At 39.7% G+C, this 15,047-nt stretch overlaps 1 long non-coding RNA gene across 4 annotated transcripts; it reads right to left on the bottom strand.

The window, feature by feature from the left end:
• Nucleotides 1–4,295: 4,295 nt before the first annotated feature.
• On the bottom strand, nucleotides 4,296–6,349 carry LOC106376357. 4 transcript variants are annotated; one of them, XR_001275483.3, is made up of 5 exons: nucleotides 6,075–6,348; nucleotides 5,467–5,957; nucleotides 5,313–5,392; nucleotides 4,628–5,011; nucleotides 4,296–4,459 (listed from the first exon to the last, which is right to left on the bottom strand). It is a non-coding gene; the product is annotated as an uncharacterized LOC106376357 (long non-coding RNA). The 4 variants fall into 4 exon arrangements; XR_001275484.3 differs by lacking the exon at nucleotides 4,296–4,459 and having other exon boundaries at nucleotides 4,539–5,011; nucleotides 6,075–6,127; nucleotides 6,225–6,349; XR_001275485.3 differs by lacking the exon at nucleotides 4,296–4,459 and having other exon boundaries at nucleotides 4,539–5,011; nucleotides 5,467–5,757; nucleotides 5,833–5,957; nucleotides 6,075–6,309.
• Nucleotides 6,350–15,047: the final 8,698 nt, after the last annotated feature.

Below are 15,047 nucleotides of genomic sequence, written 5' to 3'. Positions count from 1 at the left end.
TGAGGTTTGGGGTTTGGGGTTTGAGGTTTGGGGTTTGGGGTTTGGGGTTTGGGGTTTGGGGTTTGGAGGTTTCGGGGTTTGAGGTTTGGGGTTTAGGGTTTCAGGTTTGAGGTTTGGGGTTTGGAGGTTTCGGATTTTAGGGATTTAAACATAATACTCGTTAATTCCACGTAAGCACAAATCGTCGTAAAGACCACGTATAAGAAATCGTCGTAAATTCCACATAGGCAGAAATCGTCGTAAAGACCCCGTATAAGAAATCGTCGTAAAGACCCCGTATAAGAAATCGTCGTAAATACCTCGTAAGCCAACGAGGAAATAACGACGAAATTTAAAAATAAAGATGGAGTTTGGAATATATGAAAATAAGGAATATGGAGTTTGGGGTTTGGAATATGGGGTTTGGGGTTTGGGGTTTGGGGTTTGGAGGTTTCGGGGTTTGAGGTTTGGGGTTTGGGGTTTCAGGTTTGGGGTTTGGGGTTTGGGGTTTGGAGGTTTCGGATTTTAGGGATTTAAACATAATACTCGTTAATTCCACGTAAGCACAAATCGTCGTAAAGACCACGTATAAGAAATCGTCGTAAATTCCACGTAGGCAGAAATCGTCGTAAATACCTCGTAAGCTAACGAGGAAATAACGACGAAATTTAAAAATAAAGATGGAGTTTGGAATATATGAAAATAAGGAATATGGAGTTTGGGGTTTGGAATATGGGGTTTGGGGTTTGGAGGTTTCGGGGTTTGAGGTTTGGGGTTTGGGGTTTCAGGTTTGGGATTTGGTGTTTGGGGTTTGGGGTTTGGGGTTTGGAGGTTTCGGGGTTTGAAGTCTGGGGTTTGGGGTTTGGGGTTTGGGGTTTGGGGTTTGGGGTTTGGGGTTTGGGGTTTGAGGTTTGGAGGTTTCGGATTTTAGGGATTTAAACACGTAAGAAGAAATCGTCGTAAAGACCACGTTGGATGAAATCGTCGTAAATACCTTGTAAAAGGATTTAAACATAACACTCGTTAATTCCACGTAAGCAGAAATCGTCGTAAATACCTCGTAGTGTAAAAACTAGAAAAAAAGGGAAAAGGATAAAAAATACCAGATTAACATGTGGCAAGACTTCCAGCAATTATAATACGTAAGTCTCGCCCACATGAATTTTAATATCTTATCATTTTCCTATTTTTTTCAAATATTTATAATTTGAATAGGATTTTACTCAGGAATGTGATTTCAGATAGGATGTGATTTGGGAGTTTGTGTGTGGTTTGAGAATGAGAGTTGTGGGTATATTTATAGGAAAGCAAGGCTCGTTAATTCCACGTAAGCAAAATCGTCGTTAATACCTTGTATATAAAAACACGGGCCTTTGCGATTCCTCGTAATTTCCTCGTATTGAAAAACACGGGCCTTTGTAACTGCTCGCTATTTCGTCGTAATTTTACGACGAATTTGCGACGATATGTAATCTTATATATACCCCCGAGCGCTCACTCTTTCTTTCCTCTCTACTGCCTCTCCACCTCCTCTCCATTTCGTAGCAATGGTAAGTCTCTCTAATTCCTCTCTAATTTGGTTAGTTTAGGATAGATTAGGTGGTTAGTATAGGGAATTTAGATAGGTTTACGGATTTTATGTTATTTAGTGTTCATTAGGTGGATAATGTTGGGAAATATACTATTGATGTTAATTTTAAAAATTTAATTGGGCCTTGGGGATCACTGAGAGGGTGAGGAAGAAGTTTAACGCGAAGGCGAAAGTTCGCTTGTTGGACACGGTCTCCAACTGGAAGGGTGACTGGATCGTGAAGGGGTATGAGCGTGGCAAACCCGCTGAGCTCACCACGGATGTGTGGGATGGCCTCATCCGTTATTGGCGCCTTCCTGATTCCATTAGAATCGTCCAGGCTTGCTCTAACTCCCGTAACACGGTCGATGAGCACGGAAACGGGCCGATGCTTCACACTACGGGCCAAAAACCCCACGCCTGTGTCCGTTTGGAAATGGTAATTAAATATTTATTAAATAAATTTTTTAATATATATATTTTTATTCTAACTTTCTTAAATGTTTTTTAGGCCAAAGAGACGAGACATCTCCCGTCTCTTATGGAACTTTACGAGAGGACCCACAAGAACAAGGCGGACGTATTTGTAGATGGCAAGCCGAGCAAATCTACAACGACGTGGTTGCTCGGGTTGAAGACCGCCAGACTCAGCTGACCCAGCAGTCTACCGACGGATTACCCGTCACCTTATCCACACTTGAAGTGGATAAGATTTACGAGGAGGTAAATTTTCAAAAATTTTAATTTTTTATTATTCATTTAATATAACTTTAAATTTTTACTAACAATATTTATTTTTTGTTTTTAAGGTTGTCCCTAAAAAAAAGGGACGGACGTTGGGAATTGGTTCCGTCAACAATGTTCCGAGAGCGACATCGTTTTATGGTCAGCGACGGGATGATGAAGTCACTGAGCTGCGTAGAGAGTCCGCTCAGCTGCGTAACAAAATCTCGTATGGATGGAGTCGAGGGCTTCTTGGACGTTATAGCGGCCACAAATCCGGAATGGGAGTCTATGTTGAAGAACATGCGACAACAACATCCCATTCGAGGCGAGTCATCCGACGTACATAACGAGGCGGATGTTACGAGGAGGAGTGATGAATTCTACCAGGCGATGAACGATCCTTAGTTTTTTTTTTCCGGTTGTTGTATTATAAATTCAAAACTTATTTATATATAAAATATTTTCATATTGATTTATTTTTATTTTAAATTTTAATTTTATTAATAAATTAAATAATTTTAGTTATTTTTTAATTATATTTTTAAATTCTGTAAAATAATAAAAATGAAGTAAATTCGTAGCTAAGGTACGACCTATTTACGTGGAAACCTTACGAGGAAATAACGAGAAATAATAAACGAGTATTTTACGAGAAAACATTTACGAGGAAAGATAAACGAGTATTTTACGAGGAAAAACTTTCAAGGTATTTACGTGTAGTTTACGATGAACTTGTTTCGAGGTATTTACGAGGAAATATAGCGACCTCCTTACGTGGAATGTTGACGTGGTCTTTACGACGAAATGATCTACTTCGTCTTTACGACGAAATATATTCCTCGCTACGTTACGACGAATTAGCGAGGAAATATGTGTTACGACAGATGAGTAACGAGCAAACGTGGTTCCTCGCTAATTCGTCGTAAAGCCTCTTTTACGACGAACTCACGAGGAAAACCGCACTCGTTAAGATTATGTTTTCTTGTAGTGCTATATCATTATTTAATTCATATTTAAAATGTAAAATCAAACATCACAATAAATACGTAAAAAGTGTAATTCAATAATTTTATATTATTATCTTCAAACCTAATATAAATATAATAAAATAAATTTTCCGTTTTGATGTTAATATATGAAATTCATATTCTTCTATTTTATTTTTAGTTGTGTTTATTCTTTTCATTTAAAAGTAAAATGTATAAAACTATGGTTAACTATTTTAAATCTTAATATTATTAGTATATTTAATTAATCTAATTAAAAAATACTTCGGTTTTTTGGCTTGGTTCGGTTTAGAACCTAACCGAACCATTTAGGTTGATAAAATCTTGAACCAAATGGGATAGACATATGCTTTGGTTTGGTTTGGATCGGTTTTGGTTCGTTTGGGTCGGGTTTGTTTGGTTTGGTTTTTTTTTTGCCTACCCCTAATTGAGATGTTAGTATCATTGATTCTTAGGCATCAAGTACTATCCGGCTTATGTTTGTTGATTTTTCCTGTTCCTAGTTTTATCTTGCTCTTGTCCTTTCGATAATTGTTGCGTTATTACTGGTTTTGTGTACGTATTGTAAATTTTGTTTAGGTCATGTTTTCATTTGGTTTGTTGAAATTTTGTTGGACCATATTACAGTATTTGGTATATATATATTTCGTCCATTGCTCATTTTGGTTTGATACCAAAATTGAAACAATTTCTCTTGAATATTAATTTATGGGGATAAAATTTCTTTCGCGCTAGATAAAGATAAAGAAAGTGCTTCCTCTTCGTCTTTAAATTTACAAAAAAAGTGGCTTGGTGGTTGAAGCTTTTGCTTGAAGCTCTACAATAGTAATGATTTTTGTGGAAACTAAGATTTACATATGTTAAACTCTGTTGGTAGGCCAGTTTTGCTGACATATATACTCTGGTATGCCAGTTTTGCTGACATATATACTCTTGTTGGGGATAAGGCTTTGCTAAATGTTGTTCTCAGTCTAGGAGTTCTACAGCAGGTTAGAAATTTTGGAGTTATATGGTTTAATGCAAGTCACTGTTCTTGTTTCTATAGCAGGTTAGAAATTGAACTCATGCTTCGTTTACATTACAGTCATGTACTACATCTACACAAGCGATGCTGCATGTCGAGAGAGCTAACTTAGATTCCTTTTGAGAATAGGCAGAAACACATTTCGCCTTGGTCCTGCATTTTTACGGGTTACGTAAGTTTGTATTTGTTTAGAAGTTTACATAATCTTGTATCTTATTTGGTCTCTGTTCAATGAGATTAACACTAATTAACATTAAGCTTCTTCACAAGATTACAAACACTTTTGTTTTCTAATAAAAATTGAAACACTGAATTTCTTACCTAAAGAGAGGGTAACGACGATTCTGATAGTTGGAGTTGATTCTAAACAGTTCTTGTATATGGTCAGAGACTATATATGCAGCTAGCGTCTTTCCACCAAGAAGCTTCAACCTGTCACATGAAGCCTTTTCTTAGCTTCTTCCAATGCAGTCTTCAGCTCTTTTATGTCTTGTCTCCGTGAGCTTGTGTAGCCGTCTGTCCAGCTCATAAGGGCACTCCTTTTAATTTGTCTCACACTAACAGTTCTATCAGAGAAGACAACATGTTCAGAGACTATAAAAGCGGTGTCTTTCCACAAAGAAGCTTCAGCCTTCTATTACACGAAGCCTTTTCCTAGCGTCTTCCAATGCAGTATGCAGCTCTTTTCAGTATCAACAAACGGATCTGAAAGTTATATCCTACAGAAGTTAGAATAAAGATCTGGATAGAAAAGTTTTAAGATACCTGAGATTAAATTATCTCCCGAACAGTGAAAATAACAATTTGGATATAAAAAGTTGAAAGTTCTGAGAAAATTAAAGCATGATTTGATTCTAAAATCCGAAGACCATGAGTCTACACAAAGGCTTTAAATTTAAACTAAGAATGATCAAGCACATGTAAAAAAATAAACTTAATCAACAAACCGATTCAGAATTATCTCTAATAGGCTATTCTTTCAGCACCCCCATGGTTATGTTTTCACCTTCAATCATCCCCGTGGTTATGTTTTCATGTTTAGAGATTTGATATCTTCAATAGGTGTCATCTTCTTATCATGAGTATCTACTTTGAAAGAAAGAAGCACAATTAGACATGTCCCTTTGTAAAATGTTTGCCTAAAAGAGTAATTAATTTACCCTGTCCGAGAGCCTATCAACCTCCCTCGTGCCTGATTGAATTGCAGCAATTGCCTTATCTATCTCTCGTCACACTCTCTGTCACTTGTTCCATGGCTTCCATCTCACTCTTTCCGTCACTTGCTCCATCTCAACGCCGCTTGTTCATTGTTATGCACCTTTGCTGCGTTGTTCTCCGCCGCTTTCTTCGGAGAGTGCTGCGTTTTTCTCCGCCGCTTGCTCCATCGCCTTCCATCTCTCTCTCTAGTCACATGCCACTCACGTACTCCGCCGTTTGTTTTATATTAGAAACTCGAAAGAGAATTGACCAACTGTGAGAAAATATACCAATGAAGAACAAATGCAAGATCTAAAAAGAAGGCTTACTGCGATTTTGTTTTACGAACGATCTTATAAGTCTCAATTCTTCATCTTCTCGGTTCCAGATTTTGCTTGACATTCCTCTCCCGGAACTGTAACCTAACCTCAGCGGTGGATGAATATCTACCCAACTTCAAATCACAAAGATGAATTTTCGAGTTAGCTATTTCTCAGAAAATAAGTTTACTTTGTTGGTTCAACAGATCGAGAAGATGGTTTTGAGAGGAAGAAAGCTAGCCTTTTTATACCTATGGATCACCGCCTCGCAGATGATAACTTCACATTAAAGCATAGATCGTGGCTAAAGGAGTTAAGAAGATGTTTAGTGCGATGAATATGTAAGTGATTTAATTTCAGTTGATGGAGAAGGAGTTCAAAGGACGCAATCGAAACCGTACAAAGGAAATCGTCACGCCGACTACAACATCTCAAGCTTTCGGAAGAGTAGAAAGAACACGATGAACCCGAGGCGTAGGTCAGTAACTCTTGGGCTTGGTTATATGAAAGAACACAAAGCCCACACACATAACACGGCCCACTTCCATGTTGCTTCTGTTAATGTGCAGCGCTTCATTTAAAAGACACGTGTCAGCAAAGAAATCTTCGACTTATCTAGCTGGCATCCTACGTGGCGGAAGCAGGAGGGAGCAAAACACTATTAGCCCACTCCTCCCAATAAAAAACATTCAATCAACCCTTCGCATCCCACAGTAACAGACGGAGACTCCAGCTATAAATCTCCGAACTCCCAACGATGAACAACACAACTTCTCCCAAATCAAGAAGAATATTCTCTGCTACTTACAAACTCCTATGGTGAATTCCTTCATCCTTCTTTCAGATCTGAAAGTTGGTTGCTCTAACACGGAGGATGTCCGTTTGCTGAGGTTTTGGGAGAATGTCAAGAAAGGTGGAGAGTGTGGACATGCTCCTTCTTGGTGAGAAGGTAACACCGACGACCTAATCAGTTACTTATGACTGCTACGTACGTATTCCACAGCCCAATTGTGTGAATTAATTGTTTATTCTTGTCAAACAGTCTACGCTTATCAAGGAACCATCAGAGCCAACCACCTCACCATGTTTTGACATCGTTTCAGTGGCCATGACGAAGAAGTCTTCAGTTTCCACAGTGACATGTAAAGTTTAAAGCTTTTTAAAAGAAAAAAAAAACAGATCATGAATGCTTAATAAAAAAGTCACATCTGAATGTGAAGGTGATAAGAGGTTTCGCTATGACAAAGAGAGAATTCAGTCAAGAAGATAAAGCAACTATAGACGCCATTGTTAACCAGAGGTAAAAGAACGTGCAATAGTTTCTTCTTCATTCAACAACTATGTTTTTCTACAAGCTAATTCTCCGGAATTCCTGTCACGTTGCAGCTCTTATGCTTTGTCGATTGTTTTAGTCAGTGTTGTAGATAGGCCATTGGCAGACGTAAGGAAGTTCAATGATATGATCCCAAAGCCTGATTTCAGTAACTTTCAGGTATCATCTCATTTCCAGTTTTAGCTCCATTTGTATACTTTTTCTTCGATCTTGATCTGATCTCTGCAAAGTTCGTGAATTTTACAGAGATCATGAAAAGAAATTCATCAGAGTTAGCCAAAGAAACGGCATTTGCACTTCCTGCTCTGAACTACAGGTTTTGTGATGCTCCTGTTGCTATTAGTTTCACTGAGCAAACATGAGGGACACTGATGCGGTCCCTCTTCAGAACTAAGAGATTGTGTAAACAAGAACACAATAAGAGTTTCCTTTAGGCAAATGCAATCTGCCTTTTATTTCTTTTTGGCTTTTCTTATATAGAAACAAAGGAACTACACGTTCCAACAAAACAGGAAGGAAATGGGAAATGGAAAAGTGCACGTGTCTTACTCTGGTCCTATATGTTAGGAACAGAATGGACTAAGTATTATTTGCTGAAACAAAAACAAATGGAAATTAGAAACAGAGACTCAATCGTGGTAACGTGGATTTGGTCTCCTTTCTCTACTTGACTTTCTCCCGCCAACTCTAACGTCTTGTACGTCATCTTCCTCATCAATACTCCCTTGCTGAAGTTGAAGCTTGTCCTCAAGCTTCTGCACAAATTCTGGAAAGCTTGCTTTTATCTGCTCAGAAGATTCCCAAGTTGCCTCATCTGCGTGTAAGCCACTCCATCGAACAAGAATTTCCTTCGTGTTGTCTCGTATGTTCACACGTTCTTGCAAGACTGCTTCGGGGTGTAACTTCAGGACGACGTTGTCACGCATGGGTGGTAGCTCGCCTATGACTGGGCTGTCGCTTCCTTTCCATGGTTTGAGTAAGGAAACATGAAAGACTGGGTGAATTTTTGTACCTTCAGGAAGTGTTAAACGGTAAGCCACAGCGCCGATACGTGATTCAATTTGAAAAGGACCATAGAAACGATGTGAGAGTTTCTGTGAACTGCGTCGAAATAATGTCTTCTGTCTGTACGGCTGAATCCTTAGCAGAACCCAATCTCCCACTTCGAACTGAACGTCACGTCTCTTGGAATCGGCCAGCTGCTTCATCCTATTGTTTGCTGTAGCCAGATGGTGTTTAAGCTCCACTAGAAGCTCATCACGAGAGGCCAATTGCTCATTTAACTCTCCAATCAAAGCGGAGCCAACCTCATAGGCTGGCATTGGTGGTGGTTGACGTCCATATAAAGCGTGGAAAGGAGTCATACCTGTGGATGAGTGGAATGTTGTGTTGTACCAGAACTCCGCCCAGGGAATGAAGGAGCTCCATTTCTTCGGGTGGTGGTGCACAAAACACCTGAGAAACTGTTCGATACATCGATTTACGACCTCGGTCTGTCCGTCAGATTGGGGATGGTATGCCGTAGACATACACAGCTGTGTTCCCGAGAGTTTCCAGAATTCTTTCCAAAACGAACTTATGAAAATGGGATCACGATCACTTACGATTGATCGTGGAACACCATGGTGCTTCATGACATTGTTCACAAACTTGGCAGCCACTGTTCTCGCAGTATATGGGTGTGAAAGCGGAATCAAATGAGCCGACTTTGTCAAACGATCAACTACCACCATCAGTGACGTGTGTCCTTCTGATCTTGGCAATCCGTCGATGAAGTCCATGGAGACATCCTCCCAAACTTGTGATGGAACCGGTAAAGGCTGCAAGAGTCCTGGTGGTGAAAGAGAAGAATACTTTGCCTTCTGGCAAACTTCACACGCGGCTACGTACTCACGAACGGTGCGATGCATCGCAGGCCAATAGTATTGGTGCGAAAGTCGATGGTATGTACGAAGTACCCCTGAATGGCCTCCCATTGGCGTGTCATGATGTTCCCTGAGGAGTTGTTTAACGAGAGGAGATGATGGTGGCACAACTACCCGGTTGTGATAGCAAATCAGACCATCCTTCCATGCGTATGGGCTTCCTGGATTTGATGTAGCGAGTTTGCCAATCCGTTGCAGATATGGATCAGTCTCAAGTAAGGATCTTATCTCATCCCATAAGGAGGAGTGCGGAACAAAGATGGCGTTAAGGGTGGGGCTCCCTTGAACTCGAGAAAGTGCGTCTGCTGCACAGTTGGAGCGTCCTGGTTTATAAGTGATCTCGTAATCATACCCGACGAGCTTTCCCATCCATTTTTGTTGCTCTGGTGTGAGTATATGCTGCTCCAGCAAATAGCGCAAGCTCCGTTGGTCAGTTTGGATGACAAAGCGACGTCCAATGAGGTAAGGACGCCATGTTCTGATCGCAATGACAATTGCCAGCATTTCCCTTGCATACGTCTACCAGGACTGCTTCGAGACACCCAAAGTTCTGCTCATGAATGCGATTGGTTGATCATTCTGTGATAGAACAGCTCCAATTCCTTCTCCTGATGCATCAGTTTGGATCACAAAAGGCAATGAGAAATTTGGAAGCGCCAAGGTTGGGGTAGAGGTAAGCGCTTGTTTCAGTTCTGTGAATGATTTGGTTGCTTCTTCTGTCCACGCGAATTGACCTTTGCGCAACAGGTTTGTCAGTGGACGAGCTATCAAACCGTAGTTGCGGACGAATTTCCTATAGTAACCGGTAAGACCAAGGAAGCCTCGCAGTTCCGTGATCGTAGTTGGCGTGGGCCAGTCAAGAATCGCCGAGATTTTCTGCCTATCCACTTTCACTCCTTCATCTGAGATGATATGGCCAAGATACTCCAACTCCCTTTGACCGAAGGCACACTTTTTGTATTTCACCGCCAGTTTGTGTTGACGCAAGATGTGAAAAACGTGTCGGACATGTTGCAAGTGTTCCTGCCATGAGCTGCTGTATATTAGTATATCATCAAAAAAAACGAGTACCGACTTTCGTAGCAGTGGCCGGAAGACTTCGTTCATAAGAGCTTGGAAGGTGGAAGGCGCGTTACAGAGCCCGAAGGGCATAACCAAGTACTCGTAATGCCCGTTATGCGTACGAAACGCAGTCTTGTGGATATCTGATGGGTGCATTCGAACTTGGTGATAACCCGCGGTCAGGTCCAGCTTTGTGAAGATCGTCGCTCCATGTAGCTCATCGAGCATATCTTCAACAGTTGGAATTGGAAATCTGTCTTTGATTGTTGCAGAATTCAGTGCGCGATAGTCAGTGCAGAACCGCCAAGATCCGTCTTTTTTCTTGACTAATAAAACTGGTGAAGAAAAGGGGCTTGCGCTCGGTCTGATGATACCCGATGATAGCATCTCTTGGACCTGACGCTCGATTTCATCCTTCTGGTAGTATGCGTACCGGTAAGGCCGAACATTGATTGGATCTGTACCTTCCTTCAGCGTGATTCGATGTTCTATACGACGTTTTGGTGGCAGTTGAGTCGGTGGCTGGAATAGATCGTCGAACTCCGAGACAAGATGCTGGATCTCGTCGGAAATAGGTGGGTCATGCTCATTGGACTGAGCTACAGTAATGGCAAAAATAACCTGTCCACGACGGGTCTCTCTTGTGACCGTTTCATGTGGAGTAGCCAGCAACTTTGTTGATTGCAGCCCATGGAGAGTGACCACTTTGTCGGCCCATGAAAATTCCATAGTTTGTGCTTTCCAATCACAAAGAGTTGGGCCTAGACTCTCCAGCCATTGCATACCCATTACTAAATCCAAGCCCACCAAGGTTAGTGCGTATAGTGAAAGTCTCGCCACCCATGGTGATACAGACGCCGTCGAACTTGCGAGAACAAATCAATGGAGATCCATTGGCCACGCGAACAGTGAAAGGAGATGTTGCTGTAGGCAGTAGCTTCAATTCCCGAGCAACTTTGTCGCTGATGAAATTGTGGGTAGAACCACTATCGATCAAAGCCACCAGTTTATGCTTCTGAATCGAAGCGTGGATTCGCAGAGTACGGGTCGAATCCCAACCGGCAAGAGCGTACATCGTAATTTCAGGTTTCTGTTCTTCTACTGTCTCCTCGTCTCCAGATTCATCATCTGATTCACGTTCTCCTTCCATTAAGAATAGTTGAGGTTGCTTGCATCGGTGGCCAGGTGTGTACCGTTCATCACAGCTGAAGCAAAGACCAAGACTTCTCTTCCGCTTAAGCTCCTCCCAACTTAGTTTCTTTGGTGTCTGATCTGATGTGTCGCGTGGTGGAAAATTCCGAGGAGGAAAATTACGTGTCTGTGGTTTGGTTTGTGCCGCTCCTCTCCTTTGTCGCTGGAGCTGGCCGTCCATCAGACGTGCGTAATTGATCACCTCCTTAAGTGTTTTTGGTCGAAACATACGGATCCCATCCGCAATTGATGTGTTAAGGCCACCCATGAATGTCCCGACTAAGGCTTGTTGCGACCAGCCTCTGACCTTGTTCTGCAGACGTTCAAATTCCTGTTGGTAGTCGCTTAAGGTGCCGGTTTGGCAAACTCTTGATAAGGCCTCGTGGAAGTCTTCCCCGTCAGTAGGTCCAAATCTGGCCCACAACTCCTCTTCGAATACCATCCATGTGATTGGTATTTGATCTTCACGGAGAGCTTTGGAGATTGCCTGCCACCATTCGTTGGCAACCCCATCGAGATGGTAAGAACTGAAACTGACTTGTTGTTCCAGTGGCATCCCTTGGTAGTCGAAGTACTGCTTAACCTTGCTCACCCACTCAGTTGGGTCTCCTCCTCCAAATCTCGGAAATTTCAGTTTCACATGACGGTGGTTTGGAGCGAGAGGTGCCGTTGCGAAGGGGTTGACCTGTTCTTCTCGCTGATGTATCGGATTCTGCTGATGGTGTCTTTCAGGTCGTGGACTATTACGCAAGACGTTGGAGTCACCCTGATCACGGTTACCAGCCATTATGTCCATCAAGCGATTGAACTTCTCATCGACATCTCCCTTCATGTCCATCATAGCCATCGTTAGCTTCTGCATTTCGTCTTGCATCATTCCGCAGCTTGTCTCCAATCCCTCAAGCCGATCTTTAGTGGTCGCCATGGGCCCGACAGTTACGTCTGTAGCCGCAACTTGCTTCCCTTTTCGTTTAGATCGTCGTAGAGTAATGGTGATGTGTTTGTGAAAGAAAAAGAAAAAAAAAAAAAATTTAGAACAAAGTGCTCTGATACCACGTTGATGCGGTCCCTCTTCAGAACTAAGAGATTGTGTAAACAAGAACACAATAAGAGTTTCCTTTAGGCAAATGCAATCTGCCTTTTATTTCTTTTTGGCTTTTCTTATATAGAAACAAAGGAACTACACATTCCAACAAAACAGGAAGGAAATGGGAAATGGAAAAGTGCACGTGTCTTACTCTGGTCCTATATGTTAGGAACAGAATGGACTAAGTATTATTTGCTGAAACAAAAACAAATGGAAATTAGAAACAGAGACTCAATCGTGGTAACGTGGATTTGGTCTCCTTTCTCTACTTGACTTTCTCCCGCCAACTCTAACGTCTTGTACGTCATCTTCCTCATCAGACACATTCTCTCTGAAGCCAAACTTCATGGCCAACTCACATCAGGTATTATCTCCTTGACGAACATGGGCCTTTATATTAAACTTCGACAAAAAAAAAAAATCAGTCTCTTTCCTTTCGGAGAAAACGTTCTGTTACAAAAACAAGACATCTTCTCTAAATCAACGAATCGATTCATTGTCATTCTTTAACGCCACAGTTTCATTATTTTTTTTGTTACTATTTACAAAACTTTCTCTTTGGGTTTTTTTTTGTCCTGCTACTTCCATTGTACCGCTTCTACTCTGATCAGTTTTGTGTGGATGTTCCATCTCTATCTCTAAGTATTTGTCTTCAGTATGATGATGATCTAATAATGGTTTCTCTAGCTGATTACAGACGCCGAAGAAAGAAAAAGATCCCACAACCATCGTCTGTGTTTGTTTTTTCTAGTTTTGAAAAGCTAATTCAATGGTTTTGGATAGTTAAAATTGTCTTTTGCATCAAATACTGGTTCTTTTCTATAGGTTTGAATATTACTGGTTCTTTTCTATAGGTTTGTATATCAATTAAGAGTTATTTGTAATCTTTTATAAAAGCCTAACGTTTTCAACTTTTTTCTTGCTAAGCTTTTATGGTGTACTTAGTTTTTGAGAAAAAGCTTTTAATTTAACTCGCTGGTCCGGTAACATATTAGTATCTTGCATCATTCTGGCTTGTGAGTTGTGACTAAATATTGTTACTTTCGAATCGTTTGGACAAAGATGTTGTACTAGGAAATTATGAAGCTTTTGGTCTCATGGTTTTTCATTCAAAAGAAGACCGTACGAGCTACTCCGTTGTGGGGGCTGTACGGTATGGTCAAGCGGCACAAATATCTTACAGAGTTCACCTTAACAAATAACTAAGTTTTACGAATCCAAAATCTTATTTATAAATTCTTTTGGCATCAAGTAATCACGTGCATACAATACCAACTATATATCACTACGTTTCCCATACCTCACCCATCACAAAACATCAACAAATGAATTCAAATCATCCATTATTAATAATAGAAAAACTTCGTCAAATTTCCAAAGCGATGTCATTACCCATCCTGGCTAATCACGAAGATATAGAAATTATTGTGATATACATAAAATAATTTATCAAACATGAATGTATAAAAGATTACTTCTTGTGTACCCTTTGTTATTTACTTTTCCAATAACTCGCTAGACTTTGAAATATCGTACACTTTGCTCTTATCAAATTTTTGAATAAAAACTGTGAAATAATAAATAGATCAAACTTTCTGGTATAGAATTAATAAAAATTGAAATATAATAATAAAATCTACTCCAAATATAAAATTGAAATATATAATAATAAAATCTACATTTTAAACAAACATAAAGGTAAATGCCAAATTAATAAATATACAATATCCTAAAATATGAACACGTAAATGGAACATCTCCATCCTCATTCCATTACTTACTCCAAAAATAGAGTAGGAAATGAAATATGTACAAAAAATAAAAATTTACTCCATTTATTGTTACTAACCCTATCAAATGGATCAAAAATAAATTTTGAATTCATCAGAAAATAAAATATATGAACTCGGCGCGCAGCGCCAGAACACCACTAGTCTCCAATAAAAGAATCCTTTTGGTCAGTAAATGAGTTTTGTGTCTGGTTGCGTCACTCACTCAGAACCGTAAAAGACCGTATCGTTTCTTTAGTATCATTAATGATTTATTCTTTATATATATCATAAAGTTTTTTTTGCGCATATATATATATATATATATAATCGATTTTCGTTTATATATATTGTTCTTTTTTGATTAGCGAAAATCGATTATAAACTTTTTTCAATATGTTTGGTATGGCAGTAGATTTTCGATATATTGGTATTAATTATATGGTAATAAAAATATCGTTTAAATAGAAAATGAATCAAGATAGTGTAAATTAAGAGTATCATGACCAAGAACATGTTTTCTTAATTTGAGTTTCTTGGGGTTTGATTGGTCGAAGCTATGGTTTTATATTTTTTTCTATAAGATTTATGATTTAGTTTTTTAGCTGTGAATTTCAAATTTTTTTGTTGTAGATTTTTCGAAATAACTGAAAAAAAAAATTCTAGAGATATTGTTTTCTAGAGCTAATATATTTATTTCTTTTTATAATGTTTTGACTATAGATTCAATTTTGAAAAACTAAATCATGATTGTTTCAAAAAAAAATGTATAAATAGAAATGGATGTCCACAGATTCCACAGCCTCTTCCAATCACACTCTTTAACTCTTACATCTAGTGCACAGGCCTGCTAGTTG

Source organism: Brassica napus, chromosome C1 (genome assembly GCF_020379485.1).
Source record: "Brassica napus cultivar Da-Ae chromosome C1, Da-Ae, whole genome shotgun sequence".
Taxonomy (NCBI): Eukaryota; Viridiplantae; Streptophyta; class Magnoliopsida; order Brassicales; family Brassicaceae; genus Brassica; species Brassica napus.
This window is presented reverse-complemented; position numbering and strand designations above follow the sequence as displayed.